The sequence below is a fragment of the Ailuropoda melanoleuca genome, chromosome 7 (genome assembly GCF_002007445.2).
Source record: "Ailuropoda melanoleuca isolate Jingjing chromosome 7, ASM200744v2, whole genome shotgun sequence".
Lineage (NCBI taxonomy): Eukaryota > Metazoa > Chordata > Mammalia > Carnivora > Ursidae > Ailuropoda > Ailuropoda melanoleuca.
In genome coordinates, this window is record NC_048224.1 from 55,798,803 (window position 1) to 55,816,482 (window position 17,680).

The following is a 17,680-nucleotide window of genomic DNA, read 5'->3' on the forward strand; positions in this document are numbered from 1 at the left end:
CTGGTGTTCTGGGATCGAGCCCCACATCAGGCTCCTCTGCTATGAGCCTGCTTCTTCCTCTCCCACTCCCCCTGCTTGTGTTCCCTCTCTCGCTGGCTGTCTCTATCTCTGTCAAATAAATAAATAAAATCTTAAAATTAAATCTTTTATTCAAGGATTGTGTTAAGGAATGGAACAATGACAGACAACACCAAGATTGGATGACTGACAGGTGAATCCTACCAAACCTTTAAGGAGAAGATCCTTCTAGTATTATGTAAACTACTGCAGAGGACAGATAAGGAGGGACTCTCTCTACTAGTCCAGTCTAACCTGGATAACTACACCAGCCAAGAACCACACAAGAAACGAAGATTACAGACATCTTTCACTCATGAATGTAAAGGTAAAACATAAAACAAATACAACTAAAACATGAGCCAAATACAACAGTGTCTAAAAAGATATCATATGCATGATGAAATTAGCTGTATCCCAAGACTGCAAGTGATGGTTTACTATTAGAAAAATCAATCGGTGTCATTTAACACAAGAACTGATTAAAGAAGTGAAAACCACAGGATCATCTTAACAGATGCTGAAAGATCTGGTATTTGTAAGAGTGCAACATAAATTCATGCTAACAAATTCTCAGCAATTCAGAAATGGAACTACCTTGGCCTGATAAATGCGGGAACAGTCACAGCCTTCTCTCTAAGGTTAGAAACAAGAAATGGTACGTGTACTACTGTTACTTCTGTTGTCTTAGACAGCTGGTGTGGGGGACTTTGCAGTGGCACCTCAGGCAAATTCATCCACAGACCGAACATTTTCTCAGGCGCTGTTAGCTGTTGCATTTGTTTTTCTTCTTTGTGAGTTACCTGTACCTGTCATCTGCCCCTTCCTTGTTCAGGAACCCGAAGTGTGCTGAGCGGCCCTCCCCTGTGCTTATCTGCAGCTTGACATGCTAAGAGCAAGCTCTCGCTGCCTGCCGGACAGAAGTAAAACGTCCCTGGAAGCAGGTGGCCTCTCTTAGGGCATGGGGAATAGGGCAGAGCCACAGCTTTCAATCATTTAAAGGAATAAGAAAACCCACCTGCAGAGGTTATGATGTCATTGGCCTGGGGTGTGGTCTCCACAAGATGATTTTTTTTTTTAAGCTCCCCAGGTGACTCCAGGACAGCCAAAGTTGAGAAGCAGCAACCCTGACCTCCAGGACCCTCAGCTGGAAAAATCAGTGAAGTCCAGCTGGGATGTGACCCAAGCTCTGAGCCTTTAGCAAGAGTCCCAGGATTCATCGCCCCAGCTGGCTCAGAAAGGCCCAGGTACCTAATTCTACCACTAATTCTACCACCCTGCTGTGGGGGAGGAGGAGGGAAACCGGTTTGTGTTTATTCTGTTTGCGCAAGTCCTGCGGCTGGCTGCCGGAGTCATTGGCTGTTAATTCAGTGGTGTTTCCTCCTGCGGATGAACCCAAACCAGGCTCTGGGTCAGCAGGACGGGGCTGCAGCGCCAACTTCCCATCAGGGTCTGCGCCACATGGGGCAAGTCTCTTGACTACTCAGAGCCTCGGTGTCGGCACCTCTAACATGGGATGAATGGGATCGTTTTGAGAATTGGCTGCACCAGTTTCTGGTCGTCTCTGGTGGGTGAGTGGATCAAGTCTCTTTTTGTCTGCAGTGGGATGGAGATGGGTTTCTGTTACTTGTAACCAACACAGTCGGGTGCAGACAGGAGGTTGTCGGAAAGGTCATGGAAATGAAGGGCATGCAGTTTAACCAGAGTGGGGCTGAGCAGGCTCACAGACCAGACCAGTCCTCGTTTCCGACCCCCACCCCAGGATATGGGGGAGAAAGCCAAGTGAACCCCCTGCCCCTGTCTCCATGTCTGGGTTACCCCAGACATGCATGATAACAGTAGCTTCCACTGATAAAATCCCACCAAAGATACCATTGTTGACACTTACCCAACCCCCCAAGCTGGCTCCTTTTGTCCTTACTTGCTCGGTTCACAAAGAGAAGGTCCCAGAATCACGAGGTGGCTGACCTGAATTTCTTGGCATCTTTACGCTACCAGACCTCCTTATCTTTAGCATGCATATCTCTTATTTGTCTTTTCATGAAATGGCATCATTTTCTGCCTAATTCTCGTATTTCAGTAGACTCTTTTTTTTTTTAAGTTCATCTCTACCCCCAACGTGGGGCTCGAACTCACAACTCCAGGATCAAGAGTCGCATGCTCCACGGACTGAGCCTGCCAGGCGCCCCACCCCCCAATTTGCCTTTTAAATCTGTCCTTTCCTGATGGCTCCTTTTTGCCCGCTCCCTGGTGGTGTGCCCTTGATCTCAGTATGTGGGTGGCATGCTGGCTTTCTGGTTCTGGGTCTGGTTCCGTCCCCAGGCCCCAGTCCTTGAGTGTGCGTGCTCCTGACTTCCCCTCAGCATGTCAGTCATCGCAGTCTGTGAGCACCCCGGGGGGCCTTACGTGGCCGTGCCATTTTTTTGCAGAGACAGTTGGCTTTGTTTCTGCTTGTCGTCAGTAAGTCCACTCCAGGCTTAGAGCTGGAGCCCGAAGCCAGCCCGCCACCCCCAGGTCCCACACAGCTGTTGCTGGGGGGTGGGGGTATTCCCCCCCCCGCAGCACTGTTGCCATAGGAACCTGGGCCCAGGTGGGACCTCTGGAGCATCGGACCACCTGCTATGTAGACAAGGTGGTAGGTGAATTCACCTGAACGGGTGGGACCGCGGCGACCCAGAGCCTACACGGCGAGGTCAGACCGACTGGGATCGAACCCTGGTTCTTCCACCGAGAGCTGCATGACCCCAGACAAGCCAACCCCTGGGTCTAGGCCTCATTTTTGTCATCCGTGCCATGGGTATAACCCTCATGTCTTATTTCTAGAGTGCTTATCTAAGTAGAGAGGTGGGCATGTGCCGGCCGCTTGGCCAGTGCTGAGCAAACGCGGGTGTGAGGCCCACAGAGAGCTTTGCAGCCATGCCTGCCTGGGGCCAGGCTGTGTGTGAGGACTCCACACGCACTGCCGTATTTCTACCCCACAGCCCCAAGACGTGCGACTTGTAGTATCAGTAATGGAAGGGTGAGAATATCGAGGCTTCGTGAGGCAGGCAGGCAGGTAAAGAAGCTGGGTGCTTCGAGACCCTTCCAGAAGAATCCACCAGCCCCTGGCTGAGACCTGGCCCTCTTCACCAGCCACATCCTGGCTCTTTGGGTCCCTGGCTTCCAAGGAAACAGTTGTCCCTCCCTGCTCAGCACCCCAGCCTGGGGTTCCCCTCTGAGGAGGATTGGGTTCTAGGCCCCAGGGCCCATCGGCTGTGCCCCTGGTGTTTTCCCAAGCTGGCTGAAGAAACAAGCAGAATGCCCAGTCTTCCTATTTCCAGAACCCCCTTCCTGCCCCCAGAGCACCCCCTCGCCACTTGACAAAACTCTGAAGAAGGGCCGGAAAGTGGCAGGCTTTATCTTCCCTTCCTTGAGGAGAGGCCCCGTTGGAATGTGTGCCCTGATAACGGGACTTGTGAGGGGCTGGGCGGGCGGCTGCCTGTCATGGGCTCTGGGACACATGGAGCTGGCTGATAAGGGCTTAGTCGCCAGGGCCTCAGAGCTGCAGCCCCACCAACACAAGCTGTGCGCAGGCAGTGAGGAGGGGCCGCGTTGCAGGTTTCCTGCGCAGGGATCACGGCCTCGTGGGGGAGGTGGTTAAAGGGGGAATTTGCGGGGCGCCTGGGAGGCTCAGTCAGTTAAGCATCTGACTCTTGGTGTCGGCTCAGGTCATGATCTCGGGGTCCTGGGATCGAGCCCCACATCAGGCTCTGCCCGCAGTGGAGCGTCTGCTTGCTCTCACTCTAAATAAATAATTAAATCTTAAAAAGAGAAAACGAGAAAAAGAGTAAGGGCTCTGGGGTCAGCCACACATGGCCTAGAGGCCTGGCTCTGTCACTTAGTGGCCTGTGACTTTCCCTTGTGGGCCTCAGTGTCCTCATGTGTAAAATGGGAGAACGGACCTGAGGAGCTGAGTCGGTGAGGTGTGTGTCTCAGGCCAGGCCCTGGAGCCTGGGACGTCCTCGGTAAACAGTTTTTAGACCATGACTTGGGAAGTCTGAGGGCCTGGTGGTCTGAGGTGGTCCTAGCTCCACCGGCCTGCGTAGGGCCACGTCGAGGTCCGCAGCACAACATGGGTGTTGCATGGGGGTAGAGCTGGGATGGGAAGGGGTGCTGAGGGCTGAGAACCAGTAGGCCTCCCTGCTGGGCAGCTGTCTTTTGGTGTGTCCGCCTTATTTTGTCCTTTTCACTCTGGCCCCCTCCGTTGTCATGGTCACCACCGCATGGACCCTCCTCATCCCCCCCGCAATTCCGCTGCCCTTCCCTTCAGCCAGTGCCCACCCCATAGGACCAGGGACGACGGAACCCAGTTCCACGTGTCCAGGAGAGTTCAGGGTAAGACTAGCTTCCGTCAGTCCCCGGCTGAGGCCAACAGCTATGGCTGCTGGCCGGGGGTCCTGTGTGGACAGACCCTGAGGTGCCTGACTGTGTTGCCCCCGCTCTGGGACCCCCCAGTGACCAGGACAGGGCTGGGCACACAGGAAGCCCCCAAGAAAGCATTCTCTGGAGGAACGGCTCCTGCTTCTTCGCCCCTCCTGTGGGCCAAGCCGTTTAGGAGCACTGCCTGACTACAGCCCCGAGGGAGTTCTCGTCTCCACTGTCAGGACACCTGTCCCCAGGCCACAGGGCAGCTCGGAGCGGTGGGGCTTCCGGCCTGACGCGGGCAGCGCAGGAGGGAGAGATAGGGCATCGGGGAGTCAAGAATATTCCTGCCGTGCTCAGCCCGAGTCTTGTGATGTGGAAACTCAAGAGCCCCCTGACTCAGCAGGGTATTAATAATCCTGGCGGGCTCCCAGGGGGCCCGGCCCTGCCAGGGAGCCTGTGGCCTGGAATCTCCCTCCTCATGTCCCCGGCTGGGCCCACAGCCCCAGCTCTGTCCCCAGGCCCTCTTGCCTGCCCCCCATGTCCCTGCCTCTCACTGCCGTGACTGTTGTGAATTCTTGAGTCCCCTCCCCACCACTGAGCAAGCCTGGCCAAATCCCACTGAGGTTAAGGAGACCATCTTGAAGGGACCCAGGAGGAAAGACAGAGCCAAAAAGCACAGGCACGGAGGTCAGGGGGTCAACAGCTGGGGCTCTGGGGTCAGAGCTGAGTAGGCGCTCGAGCTCCCCCACTTGTTGCTTGGTGACTTGGGACAAATCATAGAACAACACTGGCCTTAGTTTCTTAATCTGTAAAGTGGGGGTCCGAAGAGCACCTAGTCCTGGATCTGCAGGGGAGACCTAAGGAGGTAGTTGTCACAGAGGGCCCGTCTTGGGAATGACAGCTCCTTCACACTGTCACCTTGGCATCAGGTGCTGGTCCCAGCCGACAGCGAGTTGGTCTGGCCTGGACTGGGTTTCTGTCCCGCAGTGCTCTCTAGTGGGCAAAGGTGGTCATTGCAGGGGCTACCGGCCCAGTTTGTGTGGGCTTCACTGCTTCGGCGCCCCAAAGAGCCCAAAACGTGTCCTTTCTGATCAACTTAAGTTCACAGCCCATGGGATGCACAGGAGGACAAGCCAAGAGGGAGGAGACCCATTCCCTTCCTTTTGAAGCTCATAGGACAGGACAGCCTGATTTGGCAGCAATGACCTTTGTCATGTTCTATCCTGGGTCCTGTTGCCTTTAACAACCTCCGTGATCTTCAGAGACCTCATCTGCCAATGGGATGGGAGGTCTAGAAGGCCAGGCATAGGAGCAGGCATGCAGGAAGCGGCGGTGACCACGGGCCTGCCCACCAGCTCCCAGGGGCCGTACGATTCCCTCCAGCCAGGGTCCCTGACAGACGCAGAGACGGCAAGGCCCGGAGTCCCCAAGGGTCCCTTTCCAAGGCTTCCAGAGCGGCACATTTGCCCACAGCCGCCCCCGCCTGTCCTCTCCCGGCCTCCTGGCACCTCCTGCTCCCACAGGCCGAGGATTCCCGGGGGGGCGCCTCCCCTGGGAAGGATCGGCATTCGGCCTCTCTGCCATTCCCCCAGCCCAGCAAAACCCCCGCTGTCTCTGGAGCTGTCGAGAACGTCAGGACCAGGGAGCATGGGCCACACAGGAGTAGAGCCCACGGAGCACAGGGGGCTGTGATTCCGTAGATTCCGTGGAGCAGGCTCGAGTGCCCTGCCGCGTTGCTGCAGAGAGGGGACCCCTCTGTCACGCGGCTTCGGGGGAGAGTCTCACCCACGCAGACCCAGGCCATTTCTCCGGTGGAGGCCTCCCTGTCCCGCCAGCCGGACTCCCGTTCCTCCAGCGGACAGGCCACCCCAAGGCCTGAGGCCCTCTGCCCCCCCCCCCCGGGGCTGGCTCCCTGCCTTCCAACAACAAACACCGCCGAGAGGGGATGGAAAGCGCCAGGAGGAGGCTTGGACTTAGACGGGTAGACTCCTCTGAGGGGAAAACTGAGGAGTGAGGGAGAGATCCGTGCCCAGGTCTGGGAGGTGAGGACGCGGCAGGAGGCCACGGGCGCAGAGAGGGCTGGGGTGCGGGGCGGGGCGTGCTCAGTGCAGCGGGACACACCACGAGGGGCCTTGGCCTAAGTAGTCCGTGAAGCCTTCTAGAGCGGGGACGTCTAAGCTGAGTGTGGCAGAGTTCAGGCCCCAATGTCATCCTGGCGCCCTCTATGCTCCTCTGAGGTCAGCCTTGGCCCCTGGGCCTCAGTTTCCCGTCTGTAACCTGAGGCAGCTGCCCATCTTCCTCTCATCTGGAACCCGTGGAATGTGTGCTGCGTAGGACCCCTGGCTAGCCCAGGCGGGGGGGCTCAGAAAGAGCCCTTCCCCCCGGGCCTGGTCCCGAGCATCTCCCTCCGACTCGGCCGGTGTTTAATGGGGGGTGGGATCCGGCCTTTGGCCCGAGGAAGGCAGGTGGCAAAGGCAAAGCTCCAGGAGCTGAAGGCTCGACGGGACCGTTGCCCCTGGGTTGTCTTTGCTACAGCGGCTGTGGGGTGAATTGCGCTCCCCTACACCAGATGTGCAGGAGCGCTAACCCCTGGACCTGAGGATGTGAGTTTATTCGAGAAAGGTGTTTTACGGGCGTGACCGAGTGAGGGTGAGGTCACTAGGGCCCTAAGCCAATATGACCGCGTCCTTATCAAAAGGGGAGATGGGGACACAGAACCAGAGACACACAGAGGGAAGAAGATGTGAAGAGACAGGGGGACACCGTGTGAGGACAAGGAATTGGAGGGTCGGAGGGATGCGTGTAGAAGCCAGGAGACCAGAAGCCCCGCGAGGCCTGGAGCGCTTCCTTCCCTGGCACGTCGGAGGGAGCATGACTCTGCCAGCACCTTGATTTCAGACTTCCGGCCCCAGAACTGCGCGACGATACATTTCTGATTTTCTAGCCCACCCGCTTTGTGGTACTTCATCCTAAAGCAGCCCCGGGACACTGACACCGGCCCTTCGGTGCTCCAAAGACAGGGAGTAGGTTTAAGGGGTGGGGGGCGCCTGGGTGGCTCCGTAGGTTAAGCGTCTGACTCTTAGTTTAGGCTCAGGTCATGATACCAGCATCCTGGAATTGAGCCCCAGGTCTGGCTCTGTGCTCAGCACGGCGTCTGCTTGAGATTCTCTCTTCCTCTCCCTCTGTTCTTCCCATTCATTCTCTCTCTCTCCCTCCCTCTCTCTCTAAAATGAATAAATCAATCTTTTAAAAAAGTAGTTTCAGAATTAACAAAGAAAAAAATAGAGGAAGGCGAAGTCTGAACCTAGGGCTTTTTCTTGTTCTTACTCCAGATTTTCACAAGGCTCAAACCTCCCTTGAATCAGGGCTCAGCTCAAATGTTGCTGAGGGTCCTGAGCACCAACTCCACCACCACCCGCCTGCCTCACAGTTACCTTTACACCCTGTCATTACCTGACATTGCGAGTTTCTCTGTTTCCTTTTTTACTGTCTTTCTCCCCTTCCCAAATGCCAGCTCTGTGCAGGCAGGGATTTCTGTCTGCTTTGCTCTCTGCTGTGTCCTCAGTGCCTAGAACAGGGCCTGGGACGTAGTTGGTGTTTGACAAGTATTTGTATGATGGATGGATGGATGGACGGATGGATGGATGGACGGATGGATGGATGGATGGATGGATGGGTATGTGAATGGGTGGACTTGAGGGAGGGTGCATGGACAAAGAGATGGATATAATTTTTGCAATTTTGGAAAAGGTAACATATTTATATAAGAAGAGAGAACAACTCAAAGAACAAAAAAGTATGCTGTGAAAGGTAAGCCTCCCTTGGGGCACTGGCTGGCTCGGTCAGCAGAGCATGTGGCTCTTGGTCTCGGGATTGTGAGTTCGAGCCCTGTGTTGGGTGTAGAGATTACTTGAAAAAATAATAAAATACATTTTTTAAATACGGGAAGCCTCCCAGGGACAGCAGCCAGAGATGCCCGCTAGGGGCCTTCCAGGAGCTGTTGTGTTACCTGCACCTGAGTTTGTGACCTGGAGGCCACGCCTGCCTCCCTAGTGCAACTGGGAACATTCTGCACTGATGGACAAGAGTCCTGATTTCTCTGCACGCTCACCAGCACTTGTTATTTTCCATTTTTGAAATTCTAGCCATCCTAGTAGAGGTGAAGTGGCAAACTCATTGGGGTTTTGATTCGTGTTTCCATAACGACCAATGACGAGCATCTTCGCGTGTGCTTATCGGCCGTCTGTGTATCTTATTTGGGAGAACGTCCATTCGAGCCCTTTGCCCATTTTAAGATTGAGTTGCTTGTCTTTTTGTTGTTGAGGTATCAGTGTCCTTAGGGTCGCCTGGCTGGCTCAGACCGTAGCGCATGTGACTCTTGATCTCAAGGTCATGAGTTCAAGCCCCACATTGAGCATGGAGCCTACTTAAAAAAATAATAAATTGAGTTATAAGCGTTCTTAAATATATTCTGGATATGAAGTCCCTATCAGGTATGTGATTTGCAAATATTTTCTTTCATTTTGTGAGTTGCCTTTTCATTCTCTCGATAATGTCCTTTGATGCACGAAAGGTTTTAATTTTCATGAGGCTCAGTTCATCTGTTTTTTCTTTTGTTGCCTGTGCTTTTGGTGTCTTTTAAGAAACCATCGCCAAATCCAAGGTCATGCAGATTTTCTCTTGCATTTTGCTCTGTGAGTTTTGTAGTTTTGGCTCTTAAATTTAGGTCTTCAATCCATTCTGAGTTAATTTTTGGATATGGTGTGAGGTAAAGGTCCAAATGAATTCTTTCGCATGTGGAGAACCAGTTTTCCCAGAACCATTTGTTGAAGAGACCGTCTCTTCCCCATCAGATGGTCTTGGCATCTTTGCTAAAACTCAGTTGACCATGGATTGCCTGGGTGGCTCAGCCGGTGAAGCATCTGACTCTTGGTTTCAGCTCAGGTCATGATCTCAGGGTCCTGAAATCGAGTTACATGTCAGGCTTGTGCTCAGCGAGGAGTCTGCTTCTTCCTCTCCCTCTGCTCCTCTTACCCTCCCCCCTCATGAATAAATAGGAAAATCTTAAAAAACAAAACAAAACAAAAAACACCCTCAAGTGACCATAGATGTGAGGGTTTCTTTCTGGGTTCTCAATTCTACTCCATTGGTCTGTGTGTCTGACCCTTACCGCAGTGTTACCTGCTTCGATTATTGGGCTTTGTGGTAAGTTCTGAAATCAGGAAATGTGAGCCCTCCGATTTGTTCTTCTTTTTCAAGATCGTTTTGGCTATTCCACGTCCCTGGAAATTCCGTATGAATTTTAGGACAGAAAAAGGATGGATTTTTCCATTTCTACAAAAATACCATTGAGATTTTGACAGGGATTACATTGAATCAGTAGATTGCTTTGGGTAGTGTTATCATCTTTTTTTTAAGATTTTCAAGTAATCTCTACGCCCAACATGAGGCTCGAACCCACAACCCCCAGATCAAGAGGCGTGCGTTCCACTGACTTGAGCCAGCCGGGCGCCCCAGCTAGTATTGTCATCTTAACAATACTGAAGTCTTACTATCCATGAACACCCAGTCTTTCCATTTCTTTCGTTCTCCTTCCATCTCGGCAATGTCGCATAGCAGTCAGTGTGTGAGTCTCACCCACTTCCTTGGCTAAAGCTATTCCTACGTATTTTCTTCTTTTCATGCTGTTATACATAAATTACTGCTTTCTTTATTCCCTTTTCAGATCCTTCATTGCTATCGTACAGAAACACAACTGCTGCCTGTATATTGCTTTTGTGCCCTGCAACTTTGCTGAATGCATTTATTGGCGCTAACAGTGTGTGTGTGTGTGTGTGTGTCCGTGCACGTGTGTGTGGTTTCCTGAGGGCTCTCTACGTATAAGATCATGTCATCTGCAAACAGATGGTTTTACTTCTTCCTTTCCAATGTGGGTGCTTTCGGCTTCTTGCTCTTGCCTAACCGCTCTGGCTACACCTGCCCCACAACGTGGAGAAGTGGCAAAAGCGTCACCCTTCCTTGTCCCCGTGCCCTGCAGAGCCTGAGCTTGACCTGGGGCTGGACCCTACTAGTTCTACCTGGTCCTGGGTTTGGGCAGGAGACTAAGGTGTGTGCGTCTCTGCTACAGACAGGGGGGAAAGCGGGGGATGCCAGTCACTTAGCCAGCCGTGCGGGCTTGTGGTTGTTTAAACCCACACCCAAGTGCCTGAGTGGGGGGCGGCAGACAGCGCCGATCCCAGCTGTGGAGTGAGGTCGGACTTTGGGCAGCGCCCCAAAGCCTTCACACTTGAAAGGCTTGAGTCACTGATGGCGGACGGCCAGGCAGCCCGACCTGCTGTTCTAGAACGGTGGCACTGTGGGCTCCTCTCCTCCCAGGGGCATGTCTTAGAGGAAACTCTTGACCATATTAATATGATATATTGTATAACCCACACACACACAAAAAATAAAGTTTAAAGAGTGGGATAACATAAATAGTATTTTTTTTAAGTATGCCCCAGCCCAGTGTGGAGCCCAACATGGGCCTTGAACTCATGACCCTGGGATCGAGACCTGAGCTGAAATCAGGAGTCAGACACTTAACTGACTGAGTCACTCAGGTGCCCCTGCCCCAATAAATAGTATTATTAAAAAGCACTTTGCATTTAATTTTCTTTACAGCTCATACAAATATATGTGGGCTCTCTGAAACAGTATTAATATTTTAATAAGAAATGTAATAATACACTTCATCTTTTGAAAATCTTGGCTTAATACTTTTATAGAGTTATTCCAAACAATTCAGTTCATTTCAACACTTGGCCTTAATATTCTTTTTTTTTAAAGATTTTATTTATTTATTCGACAGAGATAGAGACAGCCAGCGAGAGAGGGAACACAAGCAGGGGGAGTGGGAGAGGAAGAAGCAGGCTCATAGCAGAGGAGCCTGATGTGGGGCTCGATCCCATAATGCCGGGATCACGCCCTGAGCAGAAGGCAGACGCTTAACTGCTGTGCCACCCAGGCGCCCCTCAGCCTTAATATTCTTGACAGCTGGGAAAGACACTTCGTTAGGACACGTAGGTCTAAGAGGAAGAACATCCTTGCTAAGACCAGCAAACCAAGGCACAGGTTTTTTTTGTCAATTCCATCTACAATTACATGAAAGTTTATGGTTACCTTTGGCTTAACTTTGGTGTTTTTTTTTTAACTCTGCATTATGCAGAATTAAGAACATATTCAGAATCAGACGGAGAAGTGTAACAAAGCTCTGTCTGACCCAGTGCCCAGCCCTGCGGTCAACCTGCAGCCATTCACTCCCTCGTTCCCACGATATTCTTTTTTTTTTTTTTTTTTAAGTAGGCTCATGCCCAACGTGGGGCTTGAACTCACGAACCTGACCTGAGATTGAGAGCTGCATGCTCTAGCACTGAGCCAGCCAGGTGACCCCCACCACGTTATCCTACAACAACCCCCCACCCTCGTATCATTTCACCTGCAAATAATTCTATCTGCAGCCCTCCAAGATCAGGACCCTTTTAAAAACACACACAGTCTCACACCTGAAAATAAGAATTCCTTACTATCATCCGACACCCAGTGTGTTCAGATTCCCTGTTATCTCACCAGTATCAGAAATTGTCCAAGACAATGGTGACGAGGATTAATCATTTTGGTTTTACTTATATGGTAAAGTATTACATAACTGACTGGTAGGGTTTTAAGTGTCTCTTAGTCTGGAGGGTCCCCCTTCATCTCCCTCCTCCCCAGCGCAGCCCCACCGCAGCCCCACTTCTGTGTGAGTGTGTCTGGGCTGCAGGAACAGAATACCACATTTGCTGACCGTCCTGGGGTCCGCCATCAAGGCTCAGCAGGGTTGGTTTCAGGCAACCCTCCCTTCCTGGCTCCAGCCTTCCCGCTTTGTCCCACCCTCTGACCTCCTGTAACCTTGATCTCCTCCTCCCAACCCCCATCTCCAAACACAGTCATGTTGGGAGGTGAGGGCTTCTATTTATGAGTTTGGGGGTCACAGTTCAATCCATAACACGCACCCCCCCTCCACTTTGCAATTTGTTGGAGAGACATGGCCGTTTGTCCTGAGAATTTCCCACGGTTGCAGGGAGCTGACTACACCCTCTGGATAGACTTTGGTACGTGCCTTTGTGCTTTGCTTTTCCTGTAAATTAGGAGTTGGACCTAGAGGCTTCCGTGGGGCTCCAGTTTGGAGGGTGTGTGTGTGTGTGTGTGTGTGTGTGTGTGTGTGTGTGAGTGCGTGTAAGACAATTTGGGAGAAGAAGGTGTTTTATTGTCTCAAGAGACCGAGGTCCGGGAGTCTCTCTGTAAGATGGGCAGATGCCAATGCCGAGTACCTGGTTTTGACTCAAGAAAGGTTCATTTTCCACAACGTCTGCTAATTGTCCTGACAAACTGAAAAGGGGTATTTTTATGTCATTAACAAGTACATCAAAAATCCTTTTAAATTCTGTGTTTGGAAGATTCTTATTTTTTTAAAAGATTTTAGTTATTTATTTGAGAGAAAGAGAGAGTGAAAAAGCACAAGACTAGGGTGAGGAGGGGAGAGAAGCAGACCCCCACTGAGCAGGGAGCCTGATGCGGGACTCGATCCCGGGACTCTGACATCATGACCCGAGCCGAAGGCAGATGCTTAGCCGACTGAGCCACCCAGATGCCCATTTGGAAAATTTTTAAACAGATTAGAAAACTCTGTTTCCAAGTTATTTAAATTTGCAGATAGAAGAGCCCTTCTATGTGACCCAATCATGTAATGCTAGAAATATTCCAAACGTCCGTTTTTCATAATGCCCTCTCTGTAGCAAAAATTTGTTCAAAAGTAACTTTTGTGCCATTCTCTGGTGAATTGGCCCTTCCTCCACAAAGTGCAGATAGCGTGTGGGTGTGTGTGTGTTTCTTATGACAGATCTGTTGGGAGCACATTACCGAGAGCTACTTGTCATCGCCGAAAAGGCCAATAAATTTGAAACATGCAACTTTTTGTAAAAGAAAAACGCAAAATTCATGTTTAAGTTAGAGTAGTCCATGTATACTCTTTGCCTTGAGATAACCAATGACCTTTTCTATAGGGCAAACATTTTTATGACCATTCCCTTCCTTATTGAAAATCACTGGAAGATTCTACTATTTATACTATACTTTGGGGGCACCGGGCTGGCTCGGTCAGTACAGCATGAAGCTGTTCATCTCAGGGTGACGAGTTCAAGCCCCACATCAGGGGTACAGTTTACTTAAAAAAAAAATAAGGGGGCGCCTGGCTGGCGGAGTCCGTTGAGTATCCAGCTCTTGATCTGAGCTCAGGTCTTGATCTCAGGGTTGTAAGTTCAAGCCCCACGTTGGGGCTACTTAAAAATAACTAACTAAATAAAATAAACTGTATGTTGTGTACTCCTGGCTTCATTTCTTCCCCAGGAGTGATACACTGAGTGATTTTTATTTTGCTATCTCAATAACCACATCCCAGGATCCAGCTGCTCTGTCCATAATTATTCTCCCACAGTTGGGTTTGTTTTTTCCATGAATCATTGTTTTTATTAAATGACTCACTTTACTGCTGAGACCGTAGATTCCCCAGTTTGTCTTTGCTTTGGAGACTCACAAAAATTAACAAGTAGTGCTTTGGTCTTTCATTAGTTCTGCAGAATCTGGCAGATGCCATGAAGCCGAGACCTGCTGAAAACACCTGTCGCCCCCACCTGCCCGTGTGCGTGCTGGGCTGCCTCCTCTGTCCCGGGATGTGCGCTTAGCCACCCTTTCTGCCCGGACCTCCACTAATACTTGCTGATGAAGAAAAAACATTACAAAAAGAAGAAGAAAGAGAAGAAGGAGAAGGAGAAGAAGGGGGTAGGAATACATTTTACTTCTTTGCCAAGTTGTTTTTATTTTTGTTACAGTTCTCACTACAGACAGTGTTACCACAGGAAGAACAGAGATTTCCCAAAGGTACTTACGTTTCTGCTTTTGCTATTAAGAAACCTCAAAAAAAAAAAAAAAAGCCTTCAAAACATTTATCATGGAGTTTAAAGAAATTTGGGGGGAAGTAACAGATGATGACACAGCTTTAAACGTTCTTGGGAAAACTGCAGAGGTTTGTCTGCACATTTGATTTTGACATGTTTTGCAACTTGGGATGGCTGAATATCGTATAACCTGACATGTTCAAGGCCAATCTACACCCAGGCTCAGGTCCTCCATTTAAAGAGACTGGCTGGGGCGTCCAGCTGGTTCACTCGGTGGAGCCTGTGACTCTTAATCTCAGGGTCGTGAGTTCAAGCCCCCAATCGGGGCTCTGTGCTGGGCGTGGAGCCTGCTTGGGATTCTCTCTCTCTGCCCCTCCTCCCCTTTAAAAAAAAAAGAGAGAAAGAGAGAGACTGGCTGAAAACCCACATCTCAGTCTTCTGGATTAATTAGAGCCCTGGGACTGGGAGAAGGGTCGGCTCTGACATTGTCTTACTGGAGCTCTACTTTCAACACTACTGTCACCCTGAGCTGGTCTTGGCTTTTTCTTAGGTGGCTTCATTGTTCTTTTACAGCTTTATTAAGGTCAAAACTGACGGAGGGTAAACTACTTGTTTAAAATGCACAGTTTGCTGTGTTTTGACGCCATGAAATCATCACGTCAATATACCTCCGCCTCCACAACTTCCCTTGGGCCCCTTTGTCACCCTCCTTCCCCCCCCCCAGCCCCAGGCACCCGCTGATCTGTCACGGTAGATCCCTTCACGTTTTCTAGAATTGTATGCAAATTGACTCCCCTGTCACGTGCTCTTTGACCTCTTCCACTCAGCCTGCAGCTTTTGAGATTCAGAAGTGTTGAGTGTATCAACAATTCCTGGACTCTCGGCCCTTCCTCCATCTTCAAAGAGCATCCCTCCAGCGACCCTCCCGCCTCCCTCTTCTGAGGACTTGTGATTATGATGGACCCGCCCAGATGACCCAGGATGATCTCCCGATGTCAAGACCTTTACCTTCATCCTCGGATCTGCAAAGCCGAGTAAGGGAACGATCAGAGGTTCCGGGGGTTAGGACAGGGACATCTTTAGGGAGCCGTTATTCTGTCTGTTATGGTTACAAGGAACATGTGTGTTGAGTACTTGTGTGGCCCTACGCTTGAGTTTATCTAGGGGGAAGGTACTTAGGCCATAGGTAAGTGTAGGGTTAACATTTTAAGAAACTGCTAAAATGATTTCCAAAGTGGTTGTGCCATTTCACATTCCTGCCAGCAGTGTGTGAGAGGTCCTGGGGCTCGATGTCCTTGGGATGGCAGGTTGTATTTTGTTGTTTTTTTAAAAGTAATTTGAGGGGCGCCTGGGTGGCTCAGTTTGTTGGGTGTCTGCCCTTGGCTCAGGTCATGATCTCAGGGTCCTGGGATCGAGCCCCATGTCGGGCTCTCTGCTCAGTGGGGAGTCTGCTTCTCCCTCTCCCTCTGCCCCCCCCCAGCATGTTCTCTCAAATAAATACATAAAATCTTTTTAAAAAATAGATGTACTGATACCCAGTGGAAGTTTGCCACCCATCAGCTATACCACATGCAAACGGTAATTTTTGGGGTTTTGTTTGTGGTTTTCTTTTAGAGATTTTATTTATTTATTTGTCAGAGAGACAGAGCACAGGGAGGGGGAGCGGCAGGCAGAGGGAGAGGCAGGCTCCCTGCTGAGCAAGGAGCCCAGTGTGGGGCTCGATCCCAGGCAGACACTTAAGCGACTGCGCCACTCAGGAATCCTGTTTTTAAACAAAGGGAAGAATTCCCCCACAAAGGAAATGAAACTCTTAGGACTCAACCCCCGTGTTTTGGTGTATTCTATGACAACTAAGGACCCAAATACTGACCTTCAACTTCAGTGTCTCCTGAAGTTTTTTACATTGTGAGCGGATTTCAGAATGACTTTTCCCCAAGCCCGGGTACAATGGATCCTTATCGTTCTCTGACCTGGGACAGAGCATTTTCTTCCTTGCTGCGGTCTATTAACGGGCTTTCCCAGCAGTTGGTTCTTTACCCATCTGAGGGCGTTCATTACACACTCTGCGAAGTACTTTGCCAACTTCTGATTGCAAAAGACTTGAGATTATCAAATGCTGGAGCAGGAGCGGGGAAACCGCAGCCTCTGGTCTAGATCTGGCCCACTGCCTATTTTTGTAAGTAAAGTTCTTCTGGAGCCCGGCCACCTTCATTTGTTGATTATTTATTGTCTGCAGTGTTTTCACGCTGTAATAGCAGAGTGAAGCAGCTGCGATGAGACCACATGACCCTCCAAGTCTGAAATATTTACTATCTGGCCCTTGTTTTGGCCAATCCCTAACTGCTAGAGTCATTTGGCCTTTTGTAAAAAGGAATCTCCATCTTATATTGCGAGGAATACTTCCCTGCTAACTAGTAGGTAAGTACATACGTAAACTGCTTATCTGCTAGTCAATCTTCCAGCAATAACCACCTTCAAATCATATTCTTGGCGTGCCTGCCTGGCTCAGTCAGCAGAGCATGCGACTCTTAATCTTGGGGTTGTGGGTTCAGGCCCCACATTGGGTGTAGAGATTACTTAAAAATAAAATCTTTTTTTTTTTTTTTTTTGAGAGAGAGAGAGAGGGTAGAGAGGGGGAGAGGGAGAGAGAGAATCTTAAGCAGTCTCCACACCCGCACAGAGCCCCAGGCTGGGCTCAGTCTCATGATACTGACAACATGAACTGAGCTGAAATGAAGAGTCAAACGCTTAACCAACTGAGCCACCCAGGGGCCCCAAAAATAAAATCTTAAAAAAAATCATATTTTTAATAATATATTTTTATTTATTTGAGAGAGAGTTGAGGGTGGGGAAGGAAAAAAATCATATTCTTGAACCAGAAGGGGGGAAAAAGATCTCTGGGGGCAAGAAATCACTGTCACGGGGCGCCTGGGTGGCGCAGTCGTTAAGCGTCTGCCTTCGGCTCAGGGCGTGATCCCAGCATTCTGGGATCGAGCCCTACATGAGGCTTCTCTGCTATGAGCCTGCTTCTTCCTCTCCCACTCCCCCTGCTTGTGTTCCCTCTCTCACTGGCTGTCTCTCTCTATCAAATAAACAAATAAAATCTTAAAAAAAAAAGAAATCACTGTCACAAAGATGTTATGCTAAATTATAGTATCTTTTTATTTATTTGTTTATTCGTAAAGATTTTATTTATTTATTTGACAGAGAGAGCACAAGCAGGCAGAGTGGTAGGCAGAGGCAGAGGG

At 50.3% G+C, this 17,680-nt stretch overlaps 1 long non-coding RNA gene across 1 annotated transcript in view; it reads left to right on the forward strand.

Annotated features, from left to right (window-relative positions):
• Positions 1–986: 986 nt before the first annotated feature.
• Positions 987–17,680, forward strand: part of LOC117803046 — a 20,717-nt gene continuing 4,023 nt past the window's right edge. Inside the window, exons 1-4 of the long non-coding RNA XR_004626620.1 lie at positions 987–1,304; positions 1,462–1,628; positions 14,107–14,316; positions 15,260–15,466. This is a non-coding gene — a long non-coding RNA (uncharacterized LOC117803046). The remainder of the gene's footprint in view (positions 1,305–1,461; positions 1,629–14,106; positions 14,317–15,259; positions 15,467–17,680) is intronic.